This window comes from Dipteris shenzhenensis, chromosome 9 (genome assembly GCF_047967505.1).
Source record: "Dipteris shenzhenensis isolate YYH24624 ecotype China chromosome 9, Dip_SZ_1.0, whole genome shotgun sequence".
NCBI classification, from domain to species: domain Eukaryota; kingdom Viridiplantae; phylum Streptophyta; class Polypodiopsida; order Gleicheniales; family Dipteridaceae; genus Dipteris; species Dipteris shenzhenensis.
Genome location: NC_141604.1, coordinates 39,917,500 through 39,934,606, shown reverse-complemented (window position 1 = coordinate 39,934,606; position 17,107 = coordinate 39,917,500). Strand labels below are relative to the sequence as shown.

Here is a 17,107-nt window from a genome sequence, read left to right as displayed (position 1 = left end):
CTACAGAAATGAGTAGCAACTTTCCCTACACCACACTTCTAGCCCTTTCATGTTTTCAGTTGTATTTGATGTTGGTTACAATATTCTTTCCCAAATATAATAAATGAATGATTTGGATGGTTAGCTCGCTTTTTTATGCTCGGTGTAATAGCTCTGCTCGGTTTTTCTTGCTCGCTTTTTGGTAACCCTCCTAGTTTGGCAATTTTTACAGTACCACTAGTCCTTACACTTACACAATTTTGATTCAAGGGATTTCATATAATTTGTCGACTTTTGCAGGACCACTAGTCCATGAAAGGAAAAGCTGGCTTAGAGCAGCTCCCCGCATTGCTCTAGATGTTGGGGAGGCTGCTGAGATGGCAGGGGGCTCTGCCATCAAATTTTGCATCCCCATGCTTTGAAGAAAGCTGGAATCTTGCTTGCTGCTGTCGGCTCTGCAACCTCCAGTGGCCTCCTGCAGTGTCCTTCTCTCCACCAATGGGAGAGGATCTTCCCTCCCAGCAGTCCAATGCTGGGCTAGAATCTCAAATTTCAATCCCTCTGGGCTGGGCTTTGACTACCAAGGAGCCCGGCTGAGCCAGCATTCCAGCTCCATGGGGCTGCAAATAAACCCTGCCAGTAGGGCTCCCCTTGAGCCACTGGCTCGCACGGGGAGGCGCTCTTAAGGAGACCACTCGTTCATGAAAGGAGAAGTGGTCCATTTTGAGCCCTTGGATTTCTTATAATCTAATGGCATTAATGTTTTGTTGAATGGGATTCACTATGTCTTTAAATTTGTTTATGCATTTAGAGCCAAATAGAGATGCAAAGCTTCAGCTTAGTCAATCTCAATTTTAGGTCTAAAAACCCATCAATGACATGCACCATTAGCTCTTCACTCTCGTTGTTGTAATAATGCTCCATATCCAAGTCCAAATCTAGTCTTGCACTCATTTGACACACATTTGAGGAGCTGCTCAAGTCTTAGGACATGAGATCCAAGGATAGAGGGCTTCGAGGGATGTCGTGATTCATATCCGCTCTCTATCCCTTACCAAGGAAGCGAGGAAGCTGATCATGTCCTTGTTTCCCTTCTGATTGAAGCCCAATGGATTGGTTTCTTATGATGCATATGTTCAAGCACAGTGTTAATTACATTCTCTTGGACAAAGCCTGAGGGCATGAACAAATAGCCTGATTCAACGTCTTCTCTATGCAAGATCTAACATATTAATGCAGTAGAGTTGTCGAACGACATGAAGCATTGGATTTCACCTTGCCATTGTAGGTGAGAGCTTTCATTGAATGTTGAGCAAGATGCATGAAGCATCCAAGAAAAAGATTGCCCATAGAGTACCTTCTTGATGGTATTTGCGAGCCTATATAGTACCTTCTTGATGGTATTTGTGAGCCAAATTATTGACACTTTTAGTGAGATAAGCCAATTCAACATCTTCTCCATGCAATATCTGGCACAGTAATGCAATAGAGTTGTTGAATTGTATACATGTGTCTGCATTGGATTTCACATTGCCGTGGCAAGTAAGAGCTTGCATTATATGTTGAGCAAGATTGGCATGAAGCATCCCTGACATAAAAATTGCCTACAAAGCACCTTCTTGATGGTATTTGTGACCCACACCAACAAGGAGCATACCCATATCATTTGTAGCACACACGAGCGTTCGAGCAAAAATGTAATCTCTAAGAAATGGATCAAACAATTTTTCCTTTATATATGCAAATTTTCCTTGATATATACATTTGTTACAAGGCTTTTGATCCAGTCTATCTCCTTTCTATAGATGTCTTCATTGATCAAAACTTAGGAATTAATCAATACTAAAAAGAAGAAGAAGAGATGAAAGAACAGGACGATAAAAAAATAGGACAATAAAAAATGGAGAGCTAAAAAAGATCATATAATAAACCTCTAAGCCAAGGCAATTCATTACATCATCCTAGCTTCAAGTATTACACTTGTATGGGGAAGGAAATTTGATTTTCATTGCTTGTAACTCATTATAAATCTACGATGATGGTCATTCAATTATGAGAGATCAACTTCTTGTTGCATGATCCTTTTCAAAAATTTGTGACTAAATTATATTAAAATGTCCCTTTGTATTTCATTTCTTCAAGGGTCATGATTTTCCATTTAGAAGTTCATCATTTTAAATAAACATGAGATTAAATTTGCTACAATTTTCTTGCATACATTATTGTACTTACACGACAATGCATGAAAATACTTACATTAGTCTCTAATCCATGCTTTGCAAGTATTACAATATCATATTCATTCATTCAAGCTAACACTCCATAAGGTTAATTTGGTGGGGCAATAACTCTAGCTCTCCTTGACATATAATAATATAGATGGACGTCCATACAATGATTCAATTCCCTTTTATCAACTAAGAGTGCTAACAAGCTTTATGTAACTTATCCATGATGAAAAGTTTTGAAAATCAACTCTATCATCGAATTGTGTTCTTTTCTATCAAAGCTAAGTTCAAACTTGTGATTATGATTTTAATGTGTGTTATTATGGATTTGTACAATCTTTGGTCCATATATGATTGAACATGTTATTGTCAGATAGGTATCTATCTATTTGAATCCAAGCCCTTGCTACCCAGTACCTATAAGAGGGCATACAAGCATCATCAACAAAGGTAATGTTTTTGCATGTAAAGTGAGTAAAGTAGACTAAAAAGAGAGGCAAAAATAAAAGCTAATCAAAGATAAGAAAGAAGAACTAAAACACAAAACTAACAAGGGAAGGGCATGCTCTCTCATATTATAAAGAATCAGAGAGGAAGCATGGATTTACAATATTTATTGAACAATGTTTTTAATTTATAATTTCTTTAATTTTGTCACTTTTGATTTTACAAATATTCTTTGAGCAAACAAATAGATTTTGTTTACTTTAATATACTATCTAGCTTGTTAGCGATGTTGAAAAAATGACCTCTCATTTTTGTAGCAATCTTATCAAGTCACAGTTGTGACTACCAACACACGTATAATGCAGAGCTATTTCCTTGCTTAAAAGTAAAGCATTTACAAGAAAGCACATAATAAAGCATCTATTTCTGATGTTGAAAATATACTTCCTCTCATTTTTGTAGCAATCCTATCAAATGTTGTGACTACTGACACATATATACAAAGCTATTTCCTTGCTTAAATTAAAGCATCTACAAGAGGACACATAAGGAATTTGTTTAATGCAAATGTGTTCGTTTAAAGTGCACCAGTGATTGACTTAATCACTATGGTTGCAAATATTTAAACCAAAACATTTATTAAAAGAAACATAAAAAATAATTACTATTAACCATTTGACGAATAATAAAACATTAAAAAGCATAAGTACCTCATAAGTACGAATTAACTATTTGCTTCATTCATCATAGTCATTTGAAATAGCAAAAAATTTCTTCCCTACATAACATAACAAATGAAGGACTCAAAAAGAGAGTAGAAAGAGTGAAAATAGGTATAGAATGTGCACAAGCAAATAAGAAAGCTAGTCTTAAACCATCAAGGTGCCATGGATTAACATCAACCTCCTCCATAAAATTGTGTTGAAAGCCATGAGGACCCTCCATCTGATGGCCTATGGTGCTCGCTATAATAGGGTGAAGTGAGCACTCCCTGAGCACTCACCTACATAGAATGCCTAAGGAAAATATTCCTCTACCATTATCCCTAGGTAATATTGTGTTCTCCATATATGTGGAAAGAAATTTAGGAGACAAGCAATGGTTCATGTTACATAAGGTTGGAGTACATGAGATAGTCTTACAAGAAAATCAAAATCACATGCAACTACTAAGCATCATTAATGTCTCCATGATGTCAAGACAATAGCACGTGCCAAGGCAACCGATCTCTTTGAAAAATGATCCTTGCTTGATAACCCATTGATATGTTGGGATGATCAAACAAAACAAGCTATTTCAATCTAAATTGAGCTTTCTTGCATTCAATTCAACATTACCTCATGATGTTCGAATAGCTCCACCAAAAGCTCGGCCTATGTATATTGTCTGTTGAGGCCACAACATGCATCATCTCACAGCACTCCACCAATAGGCCATTCAATTTCCCATTCAATGTCATGGAACCCACAAAAACATAGAATTCCTATTCTCTCCTACTAATCATTGTCCTTGGCAATTGAAAGGCCCCCAACATTCTACATAGATGGGTCACCAATGCTTGGCACATCATGCTTCGACACCTTGATAGAGATTGCATTGTTCCCATTCCTATTTTCTTTTGGTCATAGTGCATATGATGGGTGTATCGGTTCACTGACTACCTAAAAATGTGGTCGGTACACTCTTCTCAATGTACATATTGAACAAGCCATATATGCTTCCCATGTACCAAGCAAGCCACGCAAATTGCCAACAACACCAAAAAAACTTGCAAATAGAGATTTACACCTTCGAGAAGGCCAATATAAATGCAACAAGACAATATGTGTACTAAAACATTCCTAAATTCAACTTACCCACAACCTTACTAGGATCACCATCAAGGCACTGTTGCAACTAGAAGGCCACGATCACATCGGTTGATGTGTGGTGGTTACTAAAATTATTTTTAATGCTAGTGGATGATGAAACCACCTCAACACATTGGCTCAAGATTGAGACCATCATCATCCCCATAAAACTAGACTACACCTAGAGGATTTTCCTTTGAGTGTGCATTCCTCTTCTATAGTTGGTTTCATATGTTTATGAAGAATTAATCATCATCTCATCTGATATGAGTTCTAAAACCATGAATCCTTACATTCACACATCAAGTTGTATATACACAAAGATGACATTGAATTCCTGACGAGATATTGGCTAACATACCAAGCAATGGCTCCACAGATGCACATAGCATAGACCAATTGTTACAATTCTGCCCACATAACTTGGCAAATCCATGTCTCTAGAAAGTCATGCACTGAGCAAACAAGCAACCACAAGTGCAACTACGAGTTTCCCTTTGATACAAAACCAAATCCCTCTACCACAATCAATAACAATATATAATGGTGGCTCTACTACTGACTAGGACATGTGAATAGGATTGTTGTCCTGTACCACTCAAGTTTTTTGCTACTATGGGGTGTGTGCATTAACATCTAGCACATTACACACTCTGGAATGTCACACTACCTTATGAAGTACATGATGCCAAATGACTGGCCTATAGAATCTAGGCAGTTGTTTCCTATAATCCACAAGGAATTTTGATTCATGGGGTACATAAGTGGATAAATCTTCTAATCTTATGGGTTCATCATAAGAGATGAGGTCATCTCTAGCACCCAAATCCTCTTTCAGTGTGCTGACATGAAATACTAGATGTATTCAAATTTTGTCAGGTAATTGCAACTTGTAAGTAGTGTCCTTGATCTTTTTAAGGATTGAAAGAAGGCCACAATAGCAATGAGACACCATGTACATAAAAGTAGTACGCATTACCTGAAAATCTTTTGGGCTTCTCAGGTAAACTTGTTGATCTTTTGAGAAAACTCAAGGTGCTTTCTTCTAATTAGCATAAAACTGTGCTCTATTTGAGTAATTCTTATGCCTTCCCTTGTAACTACAACATATCTTGTTGCTATTGCAGCCAATTAGTAGTAGAGCTCACCTTGACATTCTCTAAGCCAACTACCCAAGGGGCTCAAGGCTCTGGTATATCCATACATTAGTACAAATGGAAAAATTTGGGTTGTTGAATGCTTAGGACTATTGTAAATAAATTTAAACAAAGGAAGGTAATCTTACAAATTAGACTGCCTTAAGAAGACAAAAGCTCTCAACATGTCTTCCAAATTCTGAGTAACCCACTCAGTCTATCCATCTAATTTTGCATGATCAATAGAACTGATGCCGAGTTGAGTATCCTATTTCTCGAATGCGGCCCGCCCAAAATGCCTTGTAAACTTGGCATCTTTGTTACTGACTAGCGAGTCGATAAGACCTAAAATCCAAACAACTTCTCAATAAATCAATAAGTAAGGAGGGTGGCTATAATAGCCTCTCTCATAGATATGAGTCTAGCCAACTTGGTGAGTGGTTAAGATTACCCAAATTGCATCGCCCACTAGAGATTCATGGTGGTAAGCCTACCAAAAAATCCATGGAAAGTCTTTGCCATTTGTTCACAGGCATTTTTGAAGGATGCAACAATTCACCTCATCTCAAGGGCTCAATTTTATTGACTTGGCATTGTTGGCAATTTTGAACATATAGTTCAACATCAACCTTAAGCTTATTAGGCCAAAAGAAAGTTCCATTTTCTAGATACAATTCTTTGTATCCCCAAATGTCCAACATTGGGATTGTTGTGGCATTCAAACAAGATACTATGCCTCATTCATCTTATGCTCTTTTGATAACAAATCTCAAATTCAATCTCATGCATCAACTCTAACTAATGATCTTTCTTGCCCCTAAGATCAGTGGCATTATACAAATACTTCATAGAAAAGTCATCCACCTAGACCACAAAATTAGATCCATATAAATAATGTATCCACTTTTTCATGCATGGATAGCAAAATACAAGCTCTTTTTTCATGCATTGGCTATCTATACTATGCCTCGGTTAGATTTTTACTCTCAAAAGAGATTGATCCACTAGCCTAGAACAAAGCTGCTCCAACAATATAGTCTCTAGTATCTATTTCAACCATGAATGGCTTACATGGATTGATTATCTATAATATAGGAGATATAGTGACAGCATGATTTAATTGTTTAAAACACTTTTTAAGTTATTCTTTCCACACAAAGGGTCTATACTTATTGTATTCACCCTTCTCCACCCTTTACATAAATCTAAGAGGGGTATGCTATCTTAGAATAGTTCCAAATGTGAGTTATATAGAAGAAGTTCACAAATCCAAGAAAGTATTTGGCCTTAGTAATCATTCTCAAAATGGCCACTCGCATACCTTCCTAACTTTCTCATACTCTTTACAAACAAGATTTATCAAAATGACATGTCCAACTACTTGAAGAACTCACATTTTCTTTGTTTAGCATCGAGCTTCTCTTTTCTAAGTGTGGACACCTCTATCATAGATAATGTCCATGCTTGAGCCATGCTCCAAGAGATTCTTGTTGTAAATCAAGATGCCATCAAGATGTCTCACTACAAACTTTCTAGAGATGGAGAGAATAATTCATTTATCATCTGTTGGTGGTGCATTAGTGAGTCCAAATGGTAATACCAAGAACTCATAATGTCTAAATGTTGTACAAAATGTGATCTTAAAAACATATTTCTCAAATATCCATATCTGATAATAGTCCATTATCAAATCAATCTTAGTGAAATAACTAGCTGTGTAGAGTTGATCGAGATGAGATTATACATCCGAGGTAACAAATATTTGTTCTTAATTATTAATCGATTAAGACCCCTGTAAGTTTACACATAGATGCATGAGTCTTTCTTCTTCAACACAGTAATACTAGTGCACCCCAAGGTGACTTTCTAGGTCTCTTTTAACCCAGAAGGAGGTATCATTGAGGTTGCCATGCAATTTCATACTCCTCGGTCAAACTTGTCCTATGTGGTTGCCTAAACACAGATTGCACATTGGGCACAAGATTGATTCAATGGTGAATGGATCTTACAATAGGTAGACTCATTGGCAATTCCTTTAGAAACATGTCCAAGTAAGCAGATAGACCCTCATGTATTAGTTGAGCCTCAGGTGATTACTCACTCCCAGAGCTCCAACTAAATATGTTTTCTACCTCAGCAGCCAAGGCATAATATTTAATATACCAAGCAATGGGAGTTCCATCCACACACCACCTTACATCTTTAGATTGTAAGAATATAGAAGTTAACATCTTGAAAAGGCTCATGGCCAACTATAGACATGAACGTATAGGCCAAAACAATCCATTAACAATAGAGAAGTAACCAAGAAATTAGCACTAGGTGAAGCGGTTGAGCAATTCAAAATAGGCATAAACCTGTTTACAAAACCAAATAAAGTACAAATCCTAAACCTATGCCAATCTTTAAAAAATCTCGGAGGACAAGACAAAGAAATCCTGGTTATGAGTTGATATTTGTACATCAAGGTGACTAGAGGGGTGTAAATATACATCAACATGATTGGTTGATGTGAATCATGGATAGAATTTGGATTGCATGATGGAGGTTTGGAAGCCTATGAGTGAGGTAGTACTGTGTGTTCTTTGTGCATACCACAAAGATCCTTGACCATTTTAAGTTTGATAGCTAATTAATCTCTTTATGTTTGGCTTATCCTTGTTTGGGTTAGTCTCCTTCCTCATCTTAATTTGCTGCCTCTCTCTAATCTTCTTGCTCTCTTTGGAAAGATAACGATTTATTGGTTTTCACAAAGTATTCATTACTCTTTCTTTTAGAGTCTTGTGCATCAATGGAAAAACAGATCTCATCCATTGATAAATTCAATGGTGAAGAGTTTCATTCCTAGCAAACACAAGTCATATGCTTGCTTATATTTAAGGGGTTGTGGAACTATTCAAATGAGAAGAAGAATCTGGATCCTATAAAAGATAACAAAATAGAGGATGATGAGAAAGTGTAGGCAATCATAATGCTTAGCATTGATAAAAGCCTCATCCACCATATAGATAAGTTTTAAAAATGGCTAAGCTGAAGTGGGATGAAATGGAGATATTTTATGGTGCAAAAGGAAAGAATTCAAAATTTTCCTTAAAAATTGAATTCTTTAGCCTTGACTTCACTCAAGGTGACCTTGGTACTTTTGTTTCATGCTTGGAGGGTCTCATGGCACATCTAGCTTTAGTAAAACCTACCTTGATGAAGAGGATGCAACTGTAGTCTTTTCAAGGCTGCGACTAAACCATACTATAATCTATCCATGACATTGAATAGTGTGCCTAATCCAATGCTCAAGGGGGTAATCTCTTCTCTTCTTAAAGAGGAGAAGTGGAGCAAATCCACTTGGGCACCTACATCAGGCACAACCCTCTCTCATGAAGCATTTGTATATTAAATTTGATTCTTTAAAATGCTCTTAATATAAAAATAAAGGTCAAACTAAAGCTAAATGCTGCAACAAGCACCCTATGTATAAGAAATGTGGAAAATGTGGTGAATGATTCCACTTTAGTAGAGAGTGTACCACTAAAAAGGAGCAAGGGAATTTCTCCTCTTCTTATTTGCTTGATACAATTCTCTACGATTTTTGCACCTATTTATTATGTCTTTGTAATGATTTAAAATCTTATAATAAGCTTGTGATTGATAAAGGACTCTCCCATTATTATCACCTAATGTTATTGCAATACTCTACCCAATTTGTATTGAGGAGGAGTGTTGAGATTTGTACATTAAGGTGACTCTCCCATTATTATCACCTAATGTTATTGCAATACTCTATGCAATTTGTATTGAGGAGGAGTGTCGAGATTTGTACATCAAGGTGACTAGAGGGGAGTAAATCTAGATCAACATGATTGGTTGACGTGAATCATGGATAGGATTTGGATTGGGTGATGGAGGCTTAGAAGCATATAAGATAGGTGGTACCTTGAGTGCTTTGTGTGCAGCACAAGGAGCCTTGACCATTGTAAGGCTATGTTAATGCAATCCCTTTATGATTTGGCTTATTCTTGTTTGAGTTCTTCTCCTCCTCTACTTTCTCATCTTTTTCCTCTCTCACTTTTATTTCAACATAAATAGCTAGGCAATGAAACCTTGATGGACGAAGCCAATGTAGATCCATATGTAACCATTATCATAACCTTTGTAGAGTGTAGGTAGATCTAGATGCAACCAAAGAACGCAAACTACACCAAAACTTTATGCAAATAGATATGGTGTATTTCTTGGAACTTAGAGCAATAAGTAGAACCCTAAGCAATAGCAATTGATGCTGAACTATTCATGTTGAACTCCTTAATATGGGTGTAGTAGTGGATAGGGAAGAAAATGCTAGCACCTCGACAACTTTAGGTGATGACCTAGATTGTGTCAATATTTTGGTGAGGAGGCCTATTAAGAGACTCAACTTTGAGGATGGAAGACCATTGCTAACTATAGTAGAGGGGCACATGAATGGTACTCCACACATGAATCATTCATAATGGATGTAACATGGGGTTTTAGTGAGGATTTCATCCTAAATATAATCTATTCTATATTGGAATGGAACTTAATGTATGTTGAATAGGAAGGCTATGGTTTTTGCACAAAATGCTTCTAAATTAAGGTCATCCATGGATGATGTTTTGCAAGTAGCAATGACTTATTGTTTGTGAAAAAAGATGTTGTCAAGCTCTCTAGTTAAGAAGTAATACTTGAGCTTCACAAATACTTTTGGAGCTTAAACATGCAAGCATGCAGTAACTACGTCTATGATTTTGTTGACTCATCAAATTATGTTGATAGTGTGCTTACAAGAAGAATATATAATTTTTCAATTAATGGGAAGGATGTGTGTACAATGGCCTGGTATAAGATATGTGGCATCCCAAAGACCTCATTTTGTAGGTACAAAGGTTAATACAAGCAAGATATGTAGAGTGCCATTCATGGAAACAAAGGGTTTTTAGAAAAGCTTGGAATGGCACTTTTCAAAGGAGAAGAGGAAGTATGAGAGAAAGTTGTGGAGAAGAATGTAGAGCAAGTGCCACACGAAAGCAGGATAAGAAAAGGTGGGTCAAGAGAGACACAATTGGTAATTCTAGATGGGTTCTAAACATGTATAAGAAAGTAGACATCTTGAGAAAAGTTAATATAGCATTGAAGAGCTAAGATATAAGAAAATTTCTATGTCCACATTCAATTGAATACAAATCACAGAGTTCAAGCATGTCAGTCTTGCAAAGACTAGTGAGTTCTTCAAGTGTAGCATTTGTTCATATTTCAAATAATAGTGTATATATATATATATTATATATACAAGAACATGATATACTCTTGAGTCGATGCCAATGCCACATGCTACAACAAGAAATCTATAGAAATCTCTATTATATATATTCTACAAAAGGAAAAAACAAGAACATGATGTACTCTTGAGGTGATGCCAATGCCACATGCTACAACAAGAAATCTATAGAAATCTCTATTATGCATGGCATTTGGCATCATAGTTGAATCTGTTAAAAAATTGGGCATTATGCATGACAACATGGATCAACAAAAGATATCAATACCAAGGTTGAAGGTAATCCAAAGACACAGACAGACAAATCCACTCAGTTATTGGTCTCAATAATATAAATGATTACACATGGGCATGGGTAAGGGCAATATGGTCACTTCCTTTGGGATTATGGACTCATACTATTGGACCATTACCAATGTGTTTACAAAACTCAAAGAGGTTGGGAAAATGTGAAAAGAAGAGTGATTTGGTATAAGATAGCATGCGGAGGTCAAACAATGCATTACTAAGTGCACTAACTGCATTAAATTCAAGAAAGCCATTGGATCACCACTAGGATGGATTCAATCAAACTAGCATTTGTAATTCTGGCAAATGCACCATTTCATCGCTAGTTTCATATAAAACATATATTCAAAATCTACCCTTTGAGACTCTTAATTAAATTTGAAAAGTAGATGACTTCAGATTAATAAATACTTGACCATGACTCACACAATTTTAGAAAGGTTCTTAAGAAATCGAGGCTAAATTTGAGATGTTTTCTACCTTATATATTTCAATGATGATCTTTCTAACCTTCATGCATCATTTAGCTTATTCTCAAGGCTTGGAGTGTACTATAATAGCTATTTTGTGTGGGTTTTTTCTACATTCTCTTACAACCACAATAATGTCTTTTGAGGCTCTGGATTTAATTAATGAAGTAGATGGCCAATGATTTATAAAGACTTGACCTATGTCTCTTGTAATATTTAGTCTTCTTAGATTTGAACTTTTTACTAACAAGTTCATGTATAAGCCCCATTTCAAATTAAAAGGGAATCATCCTTTCATGTGGTATATATAAGCCCTATTTCAAATTAAAAGAGAAGCATCCATATAGTGGGGAAAACATTGAGATCATTGATACACTATGAGGATGCTAAGAATAAATTAATAGCATACTCTAGATAGAGGTAGCATAGATTGATATCTAGAGAATTAGCATTGCTAACCGTTTTATGGTGAATCATGAAGTTATATAGACAATATGTAGGCAAACTCTTAGACTTAAATACCTATCACATCGAGGGAAAAATAGTGAGCCACGGATACAATGAACCAAAGTACTATTTCGACCGTCAAATGCTCAAGGAAGCTATAGTAATCATATGACACCTAAGATTACTTTGATGGAATGGTGGTGCGGAAGGTAGATTTACCACCGCAAATTCGAGGCCGTGGAATTATGAGTATGAAAGGCCTATAGGCATACCACTTAGATCCATCACGTAGATTTTCCAGCATGGCAAATTTGAGGTCCTCAATTTATGAGTATGAAAGGCGTGGAGTAGATGAGTTTTGAGCGGGAGAGACTTTTATCATAGGCATAAAGGCTTAGGAAAGCATGGGAAAAGGCATCGCTTTAGAGGTAACGAATACGAATTTAGATTGGTGCGTTATTCTTGACCAAAGTTTTGAAGCGCGTAATGGTGCAAAGACCCTTGTACCAACTCCGTGCACAAGTCACCCAGCAACGCGTCGTCTCAATTTATATAAGCAAAACATCCCCTCCCTTATCGGCACAGCTTCGTGCCCACACAGACCAACTTCAGCTCTTGCCTCGCTATATATAGCACAGCTCAGCTCGCCAGCCTCCATCATCGGACATTTGTTTCGATTTTCCCCCCAGCTCGTACCTTCTACACTATTGTATCATCCCCCCATGGCCTTCGATCACCTCCCCCTCACCCCTCCTCCCCCCTCGTCCGACCTTCCCGATGGCCCCCTGCATGATTTATACGATGGAGGCGCTAAGAAGAAACAGCAACCGCACCTGGCGGAGCAACAACAACAGCAGCTGCAGCAGATCGTTACCCATCCTCTGGGTCCCCTATCACCACCTCCTATCCCTAAAGGTTTCATATACAAAATGCCCATCCGCAAGACGTCCCCGGTTTTGCGCTGTATTGCTCGCTTTTCAAATTCTTGGCGGCATTGCGGCGCTAGTGGTTAAACCCAGAGCTCCCAAGTACTCTGTCGGCCAAGACGTGCACGTTCCCACGCTCAATGTCACAGCACAGCCCCACAGCACTTGTTGGCTCGATTGGCTCAATGTCGGCCAAGACTTGCACGTTCCCACGCTCAATGTCACGGAGCAGTCCCACAACACAACAGCGACGGATCGCGTTGGGGACGCTCCGTATCTCACCTTTAACATACAGCTCACGATCAACGCGCGGAATCCCAACAACAAGATGGGGATCTACTACAAGAACGTGCGAGTTTCTGTTGCCTACGAGGAGGTACCAATTGGGCAGGATTGGATTGCACCGTTCTATCAAGGTCACGAGAACACCACAATGCTGCGGTTGAATCTAAAAGGTAACAGCGTCGCATTGGGCGAGTCTTTGGGTGCAACGCTGAAACGATCTCTGGCCGCGAAGAGCACCATTCCCTTACAGTTTGAGATGGTTTCACATCTGGCCATCAAGCTAGGGAGCTTGAAATCCTTTTATATCAAGCTTCACGTCCTGTGCTACGTTACGGTGACGGCCCCCACGTCCTCTGGAAGCACCCAAGTGTTATCTGAAAGATGCAAGTGGAAGGTGTGAAGCTTGGATAAAACTCCTAATCTTCTCAGCCATCTCATACTCGGAGCTGCTATAAACTTGAGATTCGCAGATGCAACTACATGTAGCCACGGAACTGCCTCCTAGTATATTGGAAATGTAGGTGCAAGCAAGTGTTGTGATGTTTGTTTGTTCATTTTTTTAATGGTTGGGTGAGGTCTATTGACATGCTCTTCTGTTGTCAAATCTATATGATTAACACGAGTTGCATGACCCGTCTACGACGGGATAGAGACCCGCTCCCTTGGGTCTCAAGGTGAGATCTTAAAATGTGAACAAATAAAATTTTAAGTTGCATAACCCTTTCTCTACTTTCATAGTGAACAAACACAATTCGAGTAATGGACAAAAAGGCAAGAAAGACTATTCTATCTGTGGATGTTCTTCTACTTGGTGTTCCTCTCCCTCTTGTTGCTCAAGATTAGCATCAAGAGTATTGGTGGTTACTGTTTCATCCTCCTCATTAATAGCATCTGGTTCATAATCAAGTAGATCTACAATCTCCCCAATAGCTTGTTCACCAATGGGAGGTTGAGGCTCTCCAAAAGCATTAAAAAACCTTGGATCAGACTCTGTAGTCTTCATTCCCACTTCCTAGTGCTCATCTGGCAACTCTCCTAGTGCCGTCACTCTTTGTTCAATAAATTGTACCTGTAAGGGGTCACACTCAATAGCAACAACATTTCTCCCCCTCTTTAGAGCACTGACAGTTGTGGTGCCTCTTCCGGTAAACAACTCCATTATCCATTCTCCCTTAATTGAAAGAAGGTCAATTAATCCATCATCAAAAGCTGAAGCTTTTGATAAGGATTAATTATGCCTGTTAATTTACCACTCGTATGCCTGAACTTTTTGCAAATGCCAGGTCTCTCAAACACATTTGTACGAGTTCGTTTAATGGCAAAATTATATGTCCCTTGAGTCTTAATCTAGATGGAGAGTGAAAACTAATCATTGCAAACTCCCATGCCCAAGAAAGTCGATCAAGTTTGTACCCATGGATGTTGGGTTTAGTCCTGCAAGTAAGATTCTATTAAAAAATGCCACAAAAATGTAACCAAAAGAAAAGAAAGGGATAAAGAAGAGAAAAAGTAGAAATAGTACCATATGATCATCTGAAATCTTCACCATGTTAAGATCTGTGAAGGCTTTTTTAGCAGCTGTAATTTGATCATGAGCATGAAAAAATATGAGTGCCCATGATTCATAAGTTGTCATTTTTTAAAAAGTTTGAATGACTCTTTTATGAGCACTTACTCCATACTTCACATCATCATTGAATGACTTTGGAGCTTTGAAACCATATGGAGCATCAACGATTGCTAAAGTACAAGGATGAGTTGTCAGAAATGTGTCCATCTCCTCTACTCATCCTTCATGAACTGTCCAAAGCAAAGGAGGCTCATCCACATCATCTGAAATATATTTGTGTAAACCAGGAACATTTTGAATTGTTTGTTCTTGCTCTCTTCTTTTCCTCTTTGTTCAACAACAAGACAACAATTGTTCAAAGGGTTGAGGAATTTCCCTCAACTTAACATGAGGGTCTCGATTCTGCATTTCATAGATATTAAGTAAGACCCAAGATACTTGAAACTTAAAATGGTATCAAAGAGTTCACATCTTAAAATGTAAATCATAAGATTTGACAAGAATTGAGATTGTTAAGGCTTAAAAATGAAAATATTGATCTTAGAATCTCACATATGGCCTTAAGCTAGAACCTAGAATGCAAAGTCCATGTTGATGAGACTAGAAGTGGATTTTAGAATTGAAAGAGTGTTCATGTGACCTTAAGATGAAAACTAGAAGATGAACCTTACAAACATGGAGGTAGGATTCTAGAATCCACTTACACATTTTTCAAATAGAAATAAGAATCTCTCAAGCTCCTTTGGGTTACTTGAATCAGGATGGTATTTCCTAACTTCATCCCAATCACTACAGTTCAACTTTTCTATCATAATATTTGCATGTGCAAATAAGATTTTTGCCTGCAAAGACAAAACAACGTTTATTAAGAAGCTAAAAGCAAGTTCTTGGGAGTGAAAACGATTATTATAACATTTGAGTGAATAAGCAAAGTAAGAAAATGTGCCTTTCAAATTCTGCTCCCACCTCCTTTAAGGAGATGTTTCCAGCCTTCACACGTGCTAGAACTCTTACTATTAGAGATGTATCATGAATTCCTTGCAAAGATCTCCAAGGAGTTATCTTCATGTCTTCAAGAAGAGGATCTATGGCTTCATCTACGTTGGCTTTCCCATGAGAGCTAGAAGGAGCCTTCAACATCTTTTGACCTTTCAACTTTCCTTGCTCCCATAAATCAAGATCTCTTCTTGCAGGTTCCAGAAATCCCCATCACGAAATGCCAACTGAAAATAATTATCATAATGCTTGGTGTTAGGCTTTTGGTCAGCACCACGTGTAGCATTCTTGTGTACATGTAGGACATATCTCTCACAAACCGTGACTTGAAATTTATTATCAACAATTCGGGCTTCACTTTGTTGCTTGACCCATTCATTATGAAAGAATCTAATTTTTTGAATGAAAGTCATCTGTAAGCGATAATCTGAGTCAACATTATGATCCATGGCTAATATTGTACACTCCTCATTAGTCAAACCCGCATAAATCCAACAAATTGATGTCTTATAACTGTCAATGTGGTCATATTCTAGACAAAGTTCTTTTTTTGCAAGCAATCCATGGGTTCCACCTAGAACATAATACTTATAAGAATCTTCTTGAGACTTTATCCATGCGTTCTTTGTGGGACATTGATCCGTGTCCACTAAAACAAGTAGTGGTAGCACCATGGTTGTAGGTTTTGATTTCATTTTTCTCTTGATGTTGGAAACATACACTTCATTGATACGTCATAGTTGAAGTGGCCTTTTTTCGGTCTTGGGATCAATGGGAGGTAGTTCAATACAATTGATGGGTAGCTCACAAGGCAAAGGATCGACCATCTTTGTGTTCTTACACATCTTGTGGGTAGCATTATCTGAATTCTCACTTTGTGGAGCTGACAAGGGTGCACCTGGACTTGAGGGCACAATCTCAGTTTCACTTAAGAGTTGTTTCTCTCTTTTTTTGCCTTTACTGCCTCTTGTTCTTGTGTCTTGCACAAAAGGTTCTTGAACTGGCTCCTTTTCACTCGAATCATTAGTGTTGGTGTCCACATCTTCTTGCATCTCTTCATCTTCATTAGAGGTACTTGCAGAATCTGAACCACCAAAAATACTCTTCATGTGCTCTGAAAATGCTTCACCAAAACTCTAAAATCCAACAAGAAAATAGGAACTTAGGAAAAGAACATGCAAATTATAGTTAT

At 37.7% G+C, this 17,107-nt stretch overlaps 1 pseudogene; it reads right to left on the bottom strand.

Moving 5' to 3' along the window:
- Window positions 1-15,608: 15,608 nt before the first annotated feature.
- On the bottom strand, window positions 15,609-16,610 carry LOC147898628 (uncharacterized; annotated as a pseudogene).
- Between the last annotated feature and the right edge of the window lie 497 nt (window positions 16,611-17,107).